This window comes from Lampris incognitus, chromosome 10, assembly GCF_029633865.1.
Source record: "Lampris incognitus isolate fLamInc1 chromosome 10, fLamInc1.hap2, whole genome shotgun sequence".
Taxonomy (NCBI): Eukaryota; Metazoa; Chordata; class Actinopteri; order Lampriformes; family Lampridae; genus Lampris; species Lampris incognitus.
This window is the reverse complement of record NC_079220.1, coordinates 17,935,469-17,950,580: the sequence shown is the minus strand read 5'-3', so window position 1 is coordinate 17,950,580 and position 15,112 is coordinate 17,935,469. Positions and strand designations below refer to the sequence as shown.

General features: G+C 49.1%; 1 long non-coding RNA gene across 1 annotated transcript; it reads left to right on the top strand.

The window, feature by feature from the left end:
• Nucleotides 1–12,929: 12,929 nt before the first annotated feature.
• On the top strand, nt 12,930–15,021 carry LOC130120135 (uncharacterized). The gene is made up of 3 exons (XR_008810881.1): nt 12,930–13,055; nt 13,710–13,805; nt 14,685–15,021. It is a non-coding gene; the product is annotated as an uncharacterized LOC130120135 (long non-coding RNA).
• Nucleotides 15,022–15,112: the final 91 nt, after the last annotated feature.

Sequence of the window (15,112 nt, the reverse complement as noted above, 5' to 3'; positions counted from 1 at the left end):
GTAGTAGTGGTAGATAGAATGGAGAATCTGGGAAAGCTCAAGAGTATGCCAAGCAACTTCCCCTGATGCCGTCAAGAGCTGGTAAGACCCCATCCCACAGTACCAGTTTGGTACTATGGAGCTGTGGAGAAAGGACCGAGCTCTCATACAAGCCTTTCCATGAATGGAGTTGAAATTGGGTCTGAAGATTTTTAGGTTTATTTAATCCACCCATCCATCCATTATCCAAGCCGCTTATCCCAATCGGGGTCGCGGGGATGGTGGAGCCTATCCCAGCAGTTATTGGGCGGCAGGCATGGAGACACCCTGGACAGACTGCCAGTCCATCACAGGGCCCTATTTCAGCAACTCGGATATATTCTGTATTTCAAAATTCAATACCTCTCCCAGATCTTAAATCACACTAGATTTGAGGGTTTTGGCTGATGTTCAGTATTATTTATGTTGATAGTCAAATATGTTGATAGTCAGCCCACAGATGATTCAAAAAAGGACTGGTTGTTAAAATCCCTAGTGTTTGCACTGCAACAGATTCAGTGGAGATCAAACTGGAGATGTCTGCCAAGGTGACATTGCCACCACCAGGACACATCATCAGTTGTGTACCTCAGCATCACAGGGTGTTTCGGCCTTTTATCACAAGACCCCCTCCGCTGAGGCAGGCCCACCACAAGTTGATCGGTCCTGGGTGTGTGACCTGTGGTTAGCTGTTCACCCTGGCAGCCCAGACGGCGTCTCTCCTTTTGAGCCAGATCCAGTGGCTAGTCCTCTCAGCAGTGTTGGCTAGCTCTTTGATCACTCTCCTGTGGGCCTGCCCCCTGACTCCTAGTTCCCTCAGGAGTTTTGCTGTGGAGCTGGCAACAAAGCCCCTACAACCCACCTCCACAGGGCGCACCTTCACCTTCCAGCCTCTGTCCTCTGCTTCGGCTGCTAGGTTGGCGTACCGCAGCTTCTTACGCTCGTACGCTTCATCGACTGCATCCTCCCAGGGGACTGTGAGCTCAATGATGTAAGCGAGCTGGTTAGAATTGGACCAGAGGACGAGGTCTGGTCGCAAGGTGGTTGTTGCGATCTCTGTCGGGAAGATGAGCTTCTGGCCTAAGTCCACTCGCATTTCCCAATCCCTGGCTGAGTTTAGTGAGCCTAAGTTGGGAAGTGAAGGGTTGGCCTTCAGTTTATCCCCCTCTCGAATGAAAGCTGGGAACCGCCGGGGCCCTTCCTGGTTGTTGAAGGGTTGGGCATTGATGGAAACCCTCTTGCAATCGAGTTCAGCTGCCAAGCACCTGAGCACCTGATTGTGTCGCCAGGTGTATCTGCCTTGGGTAAGGCTGGTCTTGCAGCCAACCAAGATATGCTTGAGGGTTGCTGGGGCTGTACACAGGGAGCAAGATGGATTCTCTCCAAACCAGAGATTTAGATTTATGGGAGAGGGCAGGACATCATATGTGGCCTTGATGATGAAACTCAGCCTGTTTGATTCCATGCTCCAGAGCTCACTCCATGTAAGTTTCCTCTTTTCAACACCCCCCCACCTCATCCAGCGACCCTGTTTGGCTTGTGCTACGGCTTTAGCACATCTGGCTGCTTCTTCCTGTTAGCGGACCTCCTCAACCACCATAGTTCGCCGTTCGGTAGTAGTCGCCTTTTGCCAGGTAGGTGTTTTTATTCCCAGGCCAAGGCCGCCTCTGCCTTGTTGAACATGGCCTACTACGTCTCGGTGGCGGAGGGCAGATTTCGCCTCCAGTACAGCTGCAGCCGGGGTCCATTTCTTCCCTGTTGCTAGGGTTGGAGCAACTCCTCTCACTATTGGGTCTCGGGATTCTGTGAGGGACATGTCCAGCCTCACTTTGGCACATTTGAATTCCTCAACCAGGCTGGAAATTGGCAGTGCGAGGGCTCCATTGCCGTAGAGTCCAACACTGCTGAGGCACCTTGGCAGTCCAAGCCACTTCCTCACCTGCGAGTTCACTAGCCTCTCCAAGCGATTGGCATGAGATAGTGAGACTTCGTACATGGTTATTGGCCACATGAGTCGGGGTAGCAGCCCAAACTGAAAGCACCAAAGCTTCAACTTCCCGGGCAGTGCAGTGTTGTTGATTTGCCTGAGGCCACTGATTGTATCCTGGCGAAGTTGCTCCAGTTGCTGGGTGTCTTTGAGGTCTGCATTGTACCACCGTCCGAGGCTCTTGATGGGCTTCTCCCGGACCGTGGGGATTGGTTGATCACTAATGCAGAACCGTTCATCTGCTAGTTGGCCTTTGACAATGGAGATGCTGCGAGATTTGCTTGGTTTAAACTCCATTCGTGCCCACTTGATGTTCTCCTGGAGTTTCTGCAGCAGGCGCCTGGTGCATGGTTTTGTTGTTGCTATGGTGGTCAAGTCATCCATGTACGCCCGGATTGGTGGAAGACGCAGGCCATTCCTGGACCTTTCGCCTCCCACCACCCATCGAGATGCACGGATGACGAGCTCCATTGCCATGATGAATGCCAGGGGGGAAATAGTGGAGCCCGCCATAATGCCCATTTCCAGATGTTGCCAAGTGGTGGTGGTGTTCTGTGTTGTGACACAGAACTGGAGATCCTGAAAATAGGTCTTGACCAACTCTGTGATATTTTTGGGGACATGGAAAAAATCAAACGCCGTCCACAGGATCTTGTGAGGAACTGATCCAAAAGCGTTGGCAAGGTCTAAGAAAACCACGTGCAGGTCTCTCCGTTCTTTCTTGGCAGCTTGTATCTGGTGCCAGATGATATTAGCATGCTCCAGACATCCTGAGAAGCCATGGATCCCGGCTTTCTGCACTGATGTATCAACAAAGTTGTTTCTTTGCAGGAATGTGGAGAGCCTTTGGGCAAGCGCACTAAAAAATGTCTTTCCCTCTACATTAAGAAGGCTGATCTGGCGAAACTGGCTGATGCAGGAAGAGTTCTTTTCCTTGGGGATCAGAATGCCTCCTGCTCTTCGCCATGCCCTGGGTATGACTCTTTTCTGCCATGCCACTTTCATCAGTAAATGTATTCTGTTACCGTTCTAATAAACTGGAATAGACATTTTGAATTAAATAGTTTTGACTCAATTTGTCAGCTGAGTTATCAAAATATAATGTGATATAAATATTAGACTACCCAGGTGGTATACAGCAAGTTGTATTTTCAGCTGTATTCATAGGAAAACGTTTAACCTTTAAAATGTTATTTGCCCACCTCAGGTTATCAAACAAAGTATTGTATAAGCTGTTTTTTCCTGACATGCACACCGTTTTTGCAACCCTGTTACCAATATATAAGTAGGTTTCTAAATCACATCACGGTGGTGTAGCGGTCTAAGCATCGGCTTTGTGTCGATGCAGTTGCCTACTGGGAACTGGGGTTCGCGCCCCGGTCTCGTCAGATGCTGTATAGCCGGACTCGATGAAGCAGCAATAATTGACGACCCTGTCTTCGGGAGGGGGACGGAGTCGGCTTGTGTTCGTCACGTGAATGCGTCTCTGTTGCTTTGTCCCAATTCAGAGTCTGCATCCTTCGGAGGGTGCATTCTTCGGCCGATTACGTCAGAGCGCTGCGCGAAGGCTGTCCCAATTCGCAGGCTCCGTCAGATGCAGCCCACAAATGCGGCTTTCTTTTCCCTCTTTTCGAAGGATGCACTGCTACTATCCTTCGCGGACTTTCATATCCCAAGATTCTTTGCGCGCCGCCTCTCCGCCCGTTCTCCCCAAACACAAAAATTAAAAAAAAATAATGGACGGTGGACGAATGTCTATTCAAAGCACCGAACAAGATTTCGCTTATAAATGTAAGTATTGGGTTTCTACTCATTTGAACATCTAACGCCAGATAAGTTAAACTTCCGGGGACCTTAAAACCTCAAAATTTCTGTTAAAATACGTGACGTTAGATGGAGAGGCTCTTCTCCCAGCTCCAGAGGATGATGGAGAGGCGTTGATTTATTTTTGTTTTTTGTGTGTGTATTAATTGTTATGAATAATTTTATCGTGCAAAATGTTAATGTTTATAAATTAAAATATTGTTACTTTGTTATATGTGTTATCTATTCTTTTTACTATTTAGAACTAAAGTACAACCACTTATAAAAGGGTTAACAAACATTTCACGGACAACAAAGGACTTTTTTTTTTCTTTTATTATTGTAACCGGTTATTTTCTTGTCCGGTGCGGGATTCGATACGAGGTGTACTGCACCACAAGGCGATAGCGCTAACCGCTCGGCTAAAGGGTCAGACCCGTTAGCTAGGGGCTAACGTGTCTTATTAGTAGTTTACAGTCGTCACCCTCCGCGGAAGCGCGCCCTCGCGCTTTGTTATTCCCGCGCTCCGAAGAGACTTCTGAGGATCTGCACACTTCCGGATCCCACCGCTGCCACCAATGTAACCGGTTATTTTCTTGCCCGGTGCGGGATTTGATACGAGGTGTACTGCACCACAAGGCGACATCACTAACCGCTCGGCTAAAGGGTCAGACCCGTTAGTTAGGGACTAATGTGTTTTATTAGTAGTTTACATTATAATTAATAATTAATAATTAAGCCACAGTCTTAAAATTTCCAACTATTTACAAATTAGAGAAAAATTTGCTATTTACAAATTACATATTTAAAATTACATATAATTCACATGATTAGCTGAGCAGGAGTCCCTGGCGGTGCTGCTGGGCTGGATGGAATGCCACAAGAAAGACCCTGGTGTGGAGTTAGAAAACAACGAGACAGGAGACGTGAGAGTAGACGTAGTCGAGGTAGTTTACTAGCTCCAACTTAGCATGTCATACATTCGACAACGACACTGAACTGTGAACCGGAAGCGGAAGTGCATTATCTGACCCCTCGCCTCTCCCCTTAAAGGTACACCGTCCTCTTAGGTGAATGTCTCTCGTTATATAGATGTGGGTCACCACACAAGCCCCCCCAAAATTCACCTACACAAAACAATGCAAAACAGCAAAAGTGCAAGTGATGAACATAAAAATAGACTCTACAACAGAACAGCCAATGACATAGTGCAAAGTCACGGGGAAAACAGGTGACGAGTCGGGGGGCGGACCCTGCGGCCATAACGGCTGCGCTTCACAGGAGGGGAAACAGATGGGGCCGAAACCCGGGCCATAGGCGGGGCCGAAGCAGGAACAGAGGCAGGTGCCGGGGCCGAACTAGGAGGGCGCCCCCGCCGCGGGGGTAGGGCCAATTGAATTGGCTCCCCAATGTCCAAGTGAGCGGGCTTGAGACGGTCTATAGCGACCCGCTCCGGCCTGCCCCCCATGTCCACCACAAAGTTCTTATCCCCCGCCTCCAGGACGCGGAAGGGCCCGTCGTATGGGGGCTGCAGCGGGGACCGATGGCTGTCGTGCCTAATGAAGACGTACCTCGCCAATGGCAGATCCTTGGTGACGTAGGACCGGGGGAGGCAGTGTTGAGACATCGGAACGGGAGCGAAGGCACCGGCAGCGCTCCGGGACGCACTGAGGTGAGAGGCGGCCGACGAGGGAGCCGTAGCATCCGGAAGAAACTCCCCCGGAACCCGCAGGGGCTGGCCATACACCAGCTCAGCGGAGGAGGTCTGGAGGTCTTCCTTCGGGGCCGAACGCAGGCCGAGCATGACCCACGGGAGCCGGTCCATCCAGTCGCAGCCAATGAGGCTTGCCCGCAGAGCGGCTTTCATGTCCCGATGGAACCGCTCACAAAGTCCGTTGCTCTGCGGGTTGTACGCCGTAGTGCGGTGGATCTTCACCCCCAGGTGCTCAGGGACCGCCGTCCAGAGCTCTGAGGTAAACTGGGAGCCCCGGTCGCTCGTGATGTCACCAGGCGTGCCGAAACGGGCCACCCAGCAGCCGATGAACGCCCGTGCTACCTCTGCTGCCGTCGTGGAGGACAAGGGAATAGCCTCTGGCCACCTGGTGGCCCTGTCCACAATAGTGAGGAGGAACGTATAACCACGGGAGGGGGGCAGGGGACCCACCAGGTCAACATTGACATGGTCAAACCGCCTCTCTGGAACCACAAACGGCGCCAAAGGGGCCTTGGTATGGCGGTGCACCTTGGCGCGTTGGCACGCCACACACGAGCCGGCCCAGGCTCTAACATCCTTACGGAGCCCAGGCCAAACGAACTTGCCGCTCACCAGCTTGGTCGAGGCCTTCGCTCCCGGGTGGGAAAGGCCGTGGACGGTGTCGAAAACTCGGCGCCGCCAGGAAGTAGGCACCAGGGGGCGCGGTTGACCGGTGGAGATGTCAAGGGGAAGGGTGGTGTTGGCCGCGTCGAACGTCACGTCCTCCAGCCGTAGCGCCGTAGGGGTCGACCGGTAGTCTTGAACGGTCGCGTCCTTGGCTTGGTCCGCTGCCATATCGGCGTAGTCGAGTCCCAAGTGAACGGCGTTAACAACCGCCCGTGAAAGGCAGTCGGCGACGAAGTTATCCTTGCCCGACACGTGTCGTATGTCCGTGGTAAACTCGGAAACCGCCGCGAGATGGCGCTGCTGACGCCCAGACCACGGTTCTGAGGTTTTGGCCATACAGAACGTCAGCGGTTTGTGGTCCACGAAAGCGGTGAACTGTCGGCCCTCCAATAGGAACCTAAAGTGTCTGGTTGCGAGGAAGAGACCCAGTAGTTCCCTATCAAAGGTGCTGTATTTGCGCTCGCTCTCACGGAGTTGTTTACTGAAGAACGCCAACGGCTGCCAGCCCCCCCCCCCACCGCTCACACACGGCCCCCACGGCGTAGTCGGAGGCATCCGTTGTAAGGGCTATGGGGGCGGCAGGCGACGGGTGAGCTAGCAGCGCAGCGTTGGCCAGCGCGGTCTTGGCGGCCACAAAAGCCTCGTCCATCCCCGAAGACCAGTCCAGCTCGTCCTTAGACTTCTTACCCCGCAGGGCCTCATACAGGGGACGCATGATGTGGGCGGCACGGGGCAGGAAACGGTTATAAAAGTTCACCATGCCCAGGAATTCCTGCAGCGACTGTACAGTGCGGGGGAACATGGTGACAGCCTCAACCCTGGCAGGGAGGGGAACGGCCCCCTGTGGAGTGATGTGGTGCCCGATGAAGGTGATGGACGACTCCCCGAACTGACACTTAGCTGGGTTGATGATGAGGCCGTGTTCGCTGAGCCTGTCGAACAGCTGTCTGAGGTGCGTCATGTGTTCCTCCGCCAACGCGCTGGCCACGAGGATGTCGTCTAAGTACACAAACAAAAATGGCATGTCGCGGAGCACAGAATCCATAAGGCACTGAAATGTCTGCGCCGCCCCTTTAAGGCCGAAAGGCATACGTAAGAACTCAAAGAGCCCAAAGGGTGTGATGACAGCCGTTTTTGGGACATCCAGTGGGTGGACCGGCACTTGGTGATACCCCCGCACTAAGTCGATTTTGGAATAGATGGCAGCGCCCGCCAGGTGGGTAGAGAAATCTTGTATGTGCGGTATGGGGTACCGGTCGGGTACTCCTCCCTGGCTATTGCGAGCTTGGCCGAGTCGAGGCGTCGGGCCCGGGCGTAAACTGGGGGGCCCACTGTGGTGATATGATGTTCCACGCCGTGCTTGGCCACCGCCGAGGAGAAGGTGGGTGTGGTGAGCTCGGGGAAATTTGCGAGCAGGCGTTGGCGTGGATCCCCGGTGGAGTGTGTTAGCGAGGCACAGCGCTCCAGCCCCCCCAAGCGTGCAGGGGTATGACGCAAAAGAGACGGCATCAATCACGCGACAGTTTTTAACATCCACCAGCAGGTTGAAAGCACAGAGGAAATCCGCACCTAGGACCGGGGTGGATACAGCAGCCATCACAAAGTCCCAGCCGAAACGTCGGCCGCCAAAACACACGTCCACATGTCTGATACCGTACGTCTGAATGGACGTGCCGTTGGCGGCGTCCATCTGGGGGCCGTGACTGTCGGTCATCGTGTCCACAGCTTGTGCTGGTAGTGTGCTGCGTTGAGCGCCAGAGTCAACCAGCAGTCGCCGGCCCGACAAGGAGTCTCTGATGAACAACAGCTTGCAGTCACGGCCGGCGCCCATAGCCGTTAACGAGCGCCGGCCTTGGCGTTTCCCCGAACCCTGTAACTGCAGGGTTTGCGACACTGTTTTGCTTTTGCCCCAAACCTGGCATGGTAATAACAGAGCCCGTCGTCAGGTTCGCGGCGGGCTGTCACCGCAGCCGCGGTGTCCATATAGTCGTACACAGGTGGTGGTGGGGCGGTCTGGTGGGGTAGCAGGGCATGCACAAACTGTTGCCGGTTGGCCAGGAAAACCCTGTCTGATTCAGCAGCCAGAGAACGGTAGTCCTTGGAGGCGGCGAGAGGAGAACTGGCCAGTGCTGTGCGTACAGGTGCGGGGAGCTGCCTCAGAAAAATGTGTGTGAAAAGAAAGGCCGGATCAGCCGATCCCAGCACAGACAGCATTTTTTCCATTAACTCAGACGGTTTGCCGTCGCCGAGGCCATTCAGGGACAGTAAACGGTCTGCCTTCTCCAGCTCCGACAGTTCAAATAGTTTCAGGAGGAATGTCTTTATAGCATCGTGCTTGCCAGCAGCTGGCGGAGCTTCCAACAGTGTCATTGCTCGCGCCGTTGTCGATGCGTCTAACGCCGCCACTACGTGGAAGTACTGCGTCTGCGTTGCATCCTGCGTTATCCCTCTCAGCTGGAACTGGGCTTCCACATGTTGAAACCACGGCCGTGGATTATGCTGCCAAAAGTCGGGTAGCTTCACAGTAGCGGCGTAAATGCTAGCGTTAGCAATAGCCATGTTGTTAGCACCGGCGTCGGGAGCGGGTACCGCGGCAGCATTATTCCCGGCGTCTTCGTTGTCAGATATACTCGTATTAGTAGTTCGATCACGTGGGGGTCACCAATGTGGAGTTAGAAAACAACGAGACAGGAGACGTGAGTAGACGTAGTCGAGGTAGTTTACTAGCTCCAACTTAGCATGTCATACGTTCGACAACGACACTGAACTGAACTGTGAACCGGAAGCGGAAGTGCATTATCTGACCCCTCGTCTCTTCCCTTAAAGGTACACCGTCCTCTTAGGTGAATGTCTCTCGTTATATAGATGTGGGTCACCACACTGGTGGCTTCTGGCTGCCAGTGGGACTCATCAAGGGCGGTCCCCAGAGTTTGTTTGGGGGTGCATGTCTCCACTGTCCACCACATCGTCCATCTACCTATCTAATAATAACGTCACCGTAGGTTAAAATAATAGGTTTACCTCTCCACGGTCCTCTCTCAGCCGGATATAAATCAGCCGCCGTCCGGCGGCGCATCTCCTCTTCCTCCAGCATGAGGCAAATTAAAAAAACAAAAAAACAAAAGCGGCAGCTCTGGCTCCATAATTTTTCAGTAGTAACTTTCAAGAGTAATCGTGACGTAAGGATAAGGTGACGCAACCAGGAAATCCACCGAAGGCAGACCGTCCCATTTAACAACCGTTGACGCGGTATACGGAGGAGCCTCCGGAGGATTCGGCTTCGTAAACCGCGAAGGCTGCACCCTCCGAAGAATGCAGACCCTGAATTGGGACACAGTGTGTGTGTCGGAAAAAGCAGTGGTTCGGCCTGGATTCGCCTCCTTCGAGACTGCTGGCCGGAGAGATGCAGTTGGCGAACGCATGTAGTATGAGGTGGCTGTTTGAGCTAAAAAAAAATAGGGATCGATTGGTCACTAAATTGGGAGAAAAAAGGGAAAAATCAGAAATAAATTTTAAAAAATCTATTGCAACATATGTTTCCTTTTTTTAGATATACTCAATATATATGTTGAACGTAATCCTTTTAAATCTGTCAATATAACATGCAACCAACAAATTTTCCTGTGTTTTGTCACTGTCCATTGTATGCTACGGAGCCCCTAAGGGGACATGGGCGAAAAAAAATTTTTTGTTAACTATCTCGTGCTCACGAGATACTAACTGGTGCGCAAGAGTTAGTATCTCGTGAGCACGAGTTACTATCTCGTGCGCACGAGATACTAACTGGTGAGCACGAGATAGTATCTCGTGAGCACGAGTTACAACATAAGACTGATAAGCTATTTACGAATATATCGTTAGCCTCATATAGGATAAATGCCTAAGTCATTTTTTACGATTTTCGGATAATAAGAAAAAACGCATTTTCATAGCCACTGAGTACATTTACACTAGGCCTACAGTAAATCAAAGAAATATTAATTATCTTACCAGATAAGGAAAGAGAGAAAGCCGAGCACCAGGAGCCTTTCTTGTATGCAACTTTTTTCTTTATTTTTTTCAACGTAAAAATGCTCAAGTCATTTTTGAATGTAAAAAGTGTTCTGATTGGCTTAGGACATAGGCACTAATCCAGGGTGATGCAGCAGCTCGAGGCGAACACATGTAGGCAGAAATCTCAATTTGGCCAAAAAATGACTTAGGCATTTATCCTATGAGGCTAACGATATATATTTTAATAAAAACATTTAAAAAATATTTAATGTTTCTAGGTAATGTCAATAAAAAGACTGGGTCCCAGAGGTAAAACGTCGCAGTAAGGAACAGATTGGAATCACTGGAGTAATACATCAAACAATATACAAATGTATTAAACGCTGTGGTGACAATAAGGCAGTCCAAATATTTTTGTACTGACTGGATAACACACGAACAAATGAACAGAGTAATGAGCACATCAACCAAGCTTGTGACAGATTAATCAAGTCACATACAACCATTACCGAATGGTAGCACGGGTAGGTCTTGATAAAAGCATTTTTCATATTTCTCTTTTCATAAATCTCTTTGTCAATCTCAACATGGCACCATGTGATGTGTTGAGGAGCAGAAATGCGAGATAGCAAATCCTCGAAGAGGTACCACAGTTCGTCCCTGAGTGGTCAGAAGAACTGGGGGCCTACCCGATACATGCAGTGACTTTCATCCTTTTCAAGAATGACCCCAGCCTGTCAGCTGTCTGCCTGAGCACCCCTCCAACTCCATCAGGAGCACCTTTCCCATGACTGGCTTCAAAACAGTTGCATGTTCCAACCTCAAACCCTCTGTTGAAGAGTTCGATACTTAAGAGGTAGACATTTCCTCGTTGCCTATATTGTGTGCATGGGCCGTTACTGAAAAAGTGGGCAACAGAGATGGTGGAATGCTCCTTTCTGACATATTCAAGCGCTGGTTTCAGGTGCTGCCATGTTGTAGGCGGACCTTTACATTTCAGTGGAGACACAGAGGCAAAGCAGATGGGAGTACTGGTTGTGTACAGCACACCTGTATGTAGAGTAGCCTGCTGGTGAGAGGAACCAAAATGCACAGCCTGCATCTCAGAGCTATATTTACAACCATAAGTCTCTGAGAAATCGATATGGTTGAGGCATTCATTGGGTGTGAGTCTCTGCTGCAAGGATCTACAGTACAGGTACTGCTGCTTGATGTTGTATGTGTAACGTTTGTACTATTGGAGGAGTGTGTGAAACAGTTCAACAAGTTCCTCCTGAGTGCTCTCTACTTGCTGTTTTGGGGTGACCTTTGACTTTTGCTCATTCTTGTTTTCAACAGTAGCCCACTGAATGAAGGAGACACTGCTTTTGGCATTGTACTGTCTGGACAGGGGATTGCAGCTGGTCTTGCAATCTGAGCCCTCCTCATACATGCACTATGATTCAAGGTGGCACAGCTTACAGACTGAGCAAGGACATCAAGATTTGACTGGCCATGACAACGTTGGTGCAGTTTCTGGATAACAAACACTAGATTTTCACGAAGCTTGCACATGGAGGTTTCTCTGTCTGCCAGTGAGGGATGGACAACCAAGAAAAGGCGCAGATGGCAAAACAGCGACTAGGAGGTGATGCAGTCCACATTTTCAGAGAGGAACTTGTGATGTAGATTCCCGTGTGCCCGTAAGAAATCTATTCTGCATCGTCTTTTTTTGGGGGGGGGTTCTTGTTATTGTTTGCCTTTTTTCCACGTTGTAATCCTACTGTCATCACGGAGGTAGTGATGACAGTAGGAGGACAGTGATGACAACGGAGGTTGTGATTCTGGAGTCTCTAGACACAAATAAAGTTCATATGTAATCGGGTGAAATATGTTCACACTGAAAGCGATAAATATGTTCACACTGAAATCGATTAGTTAGGACTGAATCAGTTTTCAATTGCTCATGTCTGAAGAGAAGTGACTAGAGGGCGCGCTGGGGGCTCTCGTTATTAATACAGTTGACGAAGAGCCAGCAGCTGTCCTGTATTCATTTCTTCCCCTGTTCCAGGTAAGGATGAAAAGTATATATGATTACGGTTCATTATCTGTGTGTAAATATTTATGGACCACTATGGATTCACAGGTTACCGCAAATAAGGATGTTTAGTTTGGAACGGAGTCAAGTGCATGCAGGGCTGGCTTGCTAGCGTAGGCTCGCTAGCATAGGGGTTAGCTAACTGGCATGGTCGCGAGCCAAGGCGAGTTGAGTGTGTGACCAATGTGAAGTGGCGGCGATTGTTTGTTCGCTTTGGTATATTCTCAGAAGACGGTGTGTAGTTATTAATATGTCGAGGTGTGTTTTGTTGAGCAGTGTTTGGAAGTGTATATTACTGGCGCCGAGTGCATGATGTGTGCATGACACGAGCACGTGACCGTGGCTGCTGCTGGTACAGAATACATGGCGTGTGCATGAGGTTGGCGCGTGATCGAGACCTGCGCAGTATGCGCCTTCGCTCCCGCCGCTTGTGCGCAAGCGTGTGGGTGTATGCTTGTGTGCGTGTCTGAATTTATGTGTTATATTTGCAGGCGCAGTAACTAAATAGTATTGTTTCAGGTTGGAAATTGTATTTTGGGTCATTAATACAGTTGTTGAAGAGCCAGCAGCTGTCCTGTATTCATTGCTTCTCCTGTTCCAGGGGTATTACACATACAATATGCCCGGGATATGTTGTGCTGTTGGCTGTAACAACAGTCGTCAGAGAAACCCCGGACTACAATTTTATTCAATCCCAAAGGAGCTAGATCGGCGGAATAAATGGCTGGCTTCAATCAGAAGGGACCACTGGAAGCCAACTTCTAACTCCAGATTGTGCAGTCAACACTTTGTCACCGGTAAGTTACGTTTGATAATTATTATTTATATCTTTTAGCTCCCTTTGCCAGGAAAACGCTTACAGCAGTATCATAAACTTGTTATTTGCATACATTATGCTAATGTTAGCTAGCTAACTATTCAGATTGTGTAGTAAACTAACTAACGTTATCTTGCCCTGTGAGGAAAAAGTAGTAATGGTTAGATTTATTACACTAATCACTTGCTCAGCTATTTTTTTTAAAAAAAAGGAAAGCGTTATTAAACCCAATAGTTCTACCCTTACTTATCTCTGCACTTAGTTAAATATACTGTAAGGTAGAGAGGAACACTGGAGCAACCTGGGCAGTTGAATCCTTTTTATTAAGGTGCAAGTGAAAGAAGGTGCTTTCACTTGCACCTTAATAAAAAGGCTTCAACTGCCAGGGTTGCTCCAGTGTTCCTCTCTACCTTGATGCTTGTCCTCACTGAGAAGCAGCAGATTGCCGATCAGCACTGAGATCCCCCTTCTTGTTAAATCTACATTACAGTACTTACCTGCAGCATAAAGGTGGATAAGAGAGAAAATGTCTGAGAGAAAAGGATGAAAGGGAAATGACCTTGCTCAGGTTGGTCAATATCTTGATGGTATGCACACATGTAATATTTTACCATACTTGCCTCTGTCTGCTAAGGAAGAAAAAATGACAACCCCATGAGCCCTGGTTATGTACCCAGCCTGTTTGCACACACTTCAGCTGGACAGTGGCAGAAAAACATCTATGCCAACAGTAAGTTTGAGCATACCCAGCAGATGAAATGGAAAAAGACTGAGACTTTAGCCCCTAACAGTGACACTGACCATGAGACTGTGGCTCCTTCCAGCACCAGCGATGACACCGACAACACCATGGGAGTGCAGGCCGACTGTGAGCACAATTACTCTCAAGCCACTCATAGCCCAGGCATTGTGGAACCATGCTCAAGTACAGCCTGCAAAGCTACGGTCAAAGCATTAACAAATGAGTGTGCTGGACTTAGAGCAGAGGTTCATAACGGACAAAGTTGATCTGCTTTCTTTTAACGAAGATACATTTAAAGGAAATGATGTAATGGTACAGGAACTCACAGGCCTTCCAAGCTATGCTAAATTAATAGTTGTCTTTACCTTTCTGTCAGGATTTCTGAAATCTAGTCCAAGACTGACTCCCTTTCATAGCTTTCTGTTAACACTGATGAGAATGAGGCTCAATTTACCTCTATATTTTTTTTGTCTTGTTTATTTCATATGTCTAAGACAAGGGTTGCCAAAATATTGAATAGTACATTAGATGTCATGTATGTTTGACTGTCACCACTTATATTTTGGCCATCAAAAGAACAAATTCAGGTCAGTCTACCCATCTGTTTCAGGGATAACTATAGCAACTGCACTTCTATCATTGATTGTTTTGAAATATTTATAGAGAAGCCAGAGAACTTGAGAGCTCGTGCACAGACATACTGTCAGTACAAGCATCACAACACTGTAAAATACCTGATATCAATAACACCACAGGGTGTTATATCCTTCGTGTCAAATGGCTGGGGTGGACGCACAAGCGACAAGCACATCACAGAAAACTGTGGATATCTTGAGAAATTGTCACCAGGAGATGTCATTCTTGCAGATAGAGGCTTCACTGTCAAAGATACGGTTGGCCTGTATTGTACACAGTTGAAAATACCAGCATTCACCAAAGGCAAGCAGCAACTGCATCCACTGGAACTAGAAGCAACAAGGGGACTGGCTGCCATCAGGATCCATGTGGAAAGAGTCATCGGCCTGGTCAAGAACAAGTACACCATCCTTCAGACCACTGTCTCTCTGCCAAGCAGCCACTCAAGGACAACCTACCTCCCTTGACAAGATGGTAACTGTTTGCTGTGCTCTTCGTAATATTTGTCCATCTGTGGTCCTCAGAGAATAGACAGGCAGTAGTTGTATGTAAAATGTAAAACTGACACATCAAGGTAATAAATGTGACCTTTACTGTAACCTGTGGACTTATTGTATTTGGCTTTAAATAAACTAACAGTAATAGAGTTTACTTTTAAT